This window comes from Ananas comosus, linkage group 4 (genome assembly GCF_001540865.1).
Source record: "Ananas comosus cultivar F153 linkage group 4, ASM154086v1, whole genome shotgun sequence".
NCBI classification, from domain to species: Eukaryota; Viridiplantae; Streptophyta; class Magnoliopsida; order Poales; family Bromeliaceae; genus Ananas; species Ananas comosus.
In genome coordinates this window covers 10,590,685-10,594,660 of record NC_033624.1, presented here as the reverse complement: position 1 = coordinate 10,594,660, position 3,976 = coordinate 10,590,685, and the positions used below count along the sequence as shown (strand labels likewise).

The 3,976-nt window shown below is 48.4% G+C and overlaps 1 pseudogene; it reads right to left on the bottom strand.

Moving 5' to 3' along the window:
- LOC109708597 lies at window positions 1,054-3,160 on the bottom strand (annotated as a pseudogene).

Below are 3,976 nucleotides of genomic sequence, written 5' to 3'. Positions count from 1 at the left end.
TCTCACAAATACATAGCTGTGGATGGAGACGGCGATGAGGGTGCCAAAAAATTAACGCACCCGTCAACGTCAGCTTGGATATGGCATCAACACCGCACTCCTCTCTCTTACTTCGCCTGCATCTCCGTCAACGTCGGCTTGGATATGGCATAGATCGCGATGCGACATAATATATAGCCATGGATGGAGACGGCGATGAGGGTGCCCCAAATTTTGAGGACGATGAAGAGTGAGAGCGCGTCAGAGCAAAAGCGACGGCAGCTGCGGCAAATGGTGAGGGAGGAAGTGCGGTAACAAAAAAAGATACATAGAGTAAAGAAAAAAAAATAAAAAATTTTTTTTTTCCTCCTAAAACAATTATCTTGTATTATGGCCGCTAAAAATAAAGAAGAAAGAAGAAAGAAGAAGAGGACGAAGTTATACTGTTTGAGAACAAATTAGCATTACTTGAGAATAAATTGTACTGTTTGAGATAAAATTACATCATATATATATAAAAGAAGTTGCATTATTTTTAGACTAAATTGTACTGTTTGAAACTAATTGCACATTTAAGAGAGAGAAAAGAAAAGAAGAAATGAAATTGCACTGTCTAAGACGAAAGTTACACTGTTAGAGAATAAATTGTACTGTTTAAGACAAAATTATATTATTTAGAATAAATTTATCTCAAATAGTGCAATATAGGCTCAGATAAAATTGCACATCTCCCATCTCCTCGTCCTCGCTCGCATGTTTGAGACTAATTGCACATTTAAGAGAGATGATTCACAACCAATCTCGGATTAGAAGTCGTGCACTACAATTCGCACAACTTTGAAAAACTTTGAAATTGGGGCCTATAGACAATGCGGGGATTTCAATTTAGAGCAATGTTATTTATGCACTCACATTAAATGGATAAAATATAAAATTACACTAATTTTTAAGATACATAAGTAGCATTACTTTGCATCGTCGCACAGATGCACCATTCAGAAAAAGGGGACTTGATCTCTTATAATGAGTTAGCATATGGCGAGATAAAACCAGAGTGTACCAACTTACAAGATCTCTCCAGTACAAAACAACTCGTCAAATTCCAGCAAACAATTCCAACATCCACACATGTGCGTGTACGCCTCTCACACTGTATGCACACCGTTCCACCACCAAAATACTGCACTATGTACTATACGATAGCAATTATTAAACGATTACATGCTTAATTACTCATCAACACCGGCCCCCCCCAGCCAAAAAAAAGAATACCGTTGGTAGTAACAAAATAAATAAAAGAATGACAACACACTGTAAGATTATCATCTGGACTTTTCTTTTTTTCTTTTTTTTTTCTTTTTTTTTTTTTTTTTTTTGTATCGCCTAGTTTAGAAATTCGCAATCTCTTTAAACTTTTTGAGCTTTTTTTAAAGAAATTTAAACATGCTTAGAAACTTTTGCTCAAATTTTTTTTAGTAAGTACTAAAAATGTGATAAAGAGATTACGTTTGAGAATGCATTTTCAAAATAGGCCTGAGTTTGAATCCTGCATAATTTGAGATTTGAGAGCGAGCAACGAGGGCTCAGCCCCGCCACTCGGGGCATTGCTCGGCGGGCCGGGTCTTCTGCGTGCCGGCCTTGAGCGGGCACGGCGCGTCGACGGGCGGCACCATGCAGTTGTACTGCAGGCAGAGCGAGGCCCCGGCCGGGAGCGCGGCGGCGGCGGCGGGCGCGATCTCGACCCCGGTCAAGAAATTGTGCTGCAGGTACAGCACCTGCAGGCCGCCGCCCCCCATCAGCCCCTGCACCAGCCTGGCCGGCACCTCCCCGGTGAAGCGGTTGTTGTTCAAGTAGAGCCTGCCCGCCGCGGCGAGCATCGGCGACACGGGGCCCCACAGCCGGTTGTAGCTCAAATCGACCAGCGGAATCCCCACCTCCCCGGGCGGCGCGACGGGCCCGCTGAAGAGGTTCCGCTGCAGCTGCAGCGACGCCAGCGGGAGCGCGAACACGGCCGGCGGGATCGGGCCCTCGAGGCGGTTCATGCTGAGGTCGAGGTAGTTGAGGCCGGCGAGCCGGGGCAGGAGAGCGTCCACCCGGCCGGACAGCCGGTTCGCGGCGAGGGAGAGGTACTGGAGGCCGGGCGGCAGGTCGGGGACGGGGCCGGAGAGGGAGTTGTGCCGGAGGTCGAGGCGGAGGAGCGGCGCCGAGTCCGGGAAGGCGGGGACGGGGCCGGAGAGCTGGTTGTGGCAGAGGATGAGATTGGAGAGCTGCGGAAGCGAGGAGGGGAGGGAGGCGGGGATCTGGCCGGAGAGCTGGTTGAAGCTGAGGTCGAGGGTGCGGAGGCGGGCGAGGGAGGCGAGGGAGTCCGGGATGGGGCCGGAGAGGAGGTTCTTGGAGAGGGCGAGGAAGCGGAGGTCGGGGCAGAGGGCGAGGGAGTCGGGGACGGGGCCGGCGANTCGCAGAACACCCCCGGGAACCCGCACGGGTCCGCCGTGAAGTCCCACCCGCCGAAGAACCCCGACCCCGGCAGGTCCTCCAGCGACTTCCGGATCGCCTGCAGCGCCAGAAAATCCACCGGGTCCAGCGTCGCCCGCACCACAACCCCCGCCGCAGCCCAACCAACCACCACCATTACCATCCAAACAGCGAAAGCATTATTCCCCATCCTTCTCCTCCTTCTTATGTAACATACGCACCACAGCGGCGGCAACAATTATTATTATATATATGATAGATATGCTGCGAGCTATATATGTACGCCTCTGCTTCGTATTTATAGCGGTACTGGGTTATTGAGATTTTGGGGCTTTATCCGTGAAGAGTTGGAGGAGGAGTAGAGTAGAAAGGAAAAGTGGGGGAAGGAGAAGGTGGGAAGGGGGGAGGATTACAGCTTGCTTTCTCGTGGGAGAGCGCGTGAATGCTTTAATGGCAGGAAACAGTGGAGAGAGAGAGAGAGAGAGAGAGAGAGAGAGAGAGGAAGAAGAAGGAGACTTTGGGAAGAAGCTAGCTTCTGCTTTTTTCTTTTTTTCTTCTTTTTGATTTTTTTTTCTCTCTTCCTTTCACTGTATTTTTCTTTGGTTGATCATCATCATGCTAGCTTGGAGGAGAAGGCGAAAGAGAGAGGAGCGTAAGTACTCATTGCTCCATTCGCTCGCTGGGGTAGAGACGGAGAGTAATTAATTCTCTTTTTTATATATATATATCGTTCTTTATTATTAGTATTAGTGGGTGCAGGTTCGGATGCGCAAACGGCTGTCCGATCCTGAGGCTCGGACGACNCACGTGAGCCGAAAGCGACGACCGGGAACAAAAGGTAAACTACCGGCCGCCACGTCGGACGAGTAATCCGACGTGGCAGAGAGATGGAGAGGATATGGGGAGATTCAACCGGCAGGTGGAGGTCGCCGAAACGGTGAGTGCTTGTCGTGTTCTTTTGGATTTTTTTTATTCGGGTTTGGGGAAAAGCGCTACTACCGCTATAATAATAATAATAATATATTATGATGTTATTACCTCGGTTTCTTTTTATTGTTGGTGTGCTTATTAATGGGGGTAACGGATTACGTGGCTTTATGGAGGTTCGGGTTGGACTTGACCCGAGGGAGAGGGAGGTGTGGGGCCGCGGCAATCAACGGTCCTTTTCACCCCCCTCTAATAACGTAGTTTCTCTACATTCACGTGACAAGCACGTGGAGTGGCAAACGGAAGGAAAGCTTGCCACGTGGGCAGCGGGAAAAAAATGGAACGGCTCTCGTTCGAGCTAATTGAGTTCGCCTGCAGAGGGATATGGGCCGAACGCACAAGTCCCGTATGAGCATCCCAAATTTTAAGAGAGCTTGAATAGGAATGTCAATGAATATAGATATCCGAAATTTTATTCGAATTCGAATCAGAATAAAATGGATATATTCGATGGATATGGATATGAATATAAAAAATAAAAATCCAACGGATATGGATTCGGATATGGATTTTGATTGTACCCGACCCGACCTGA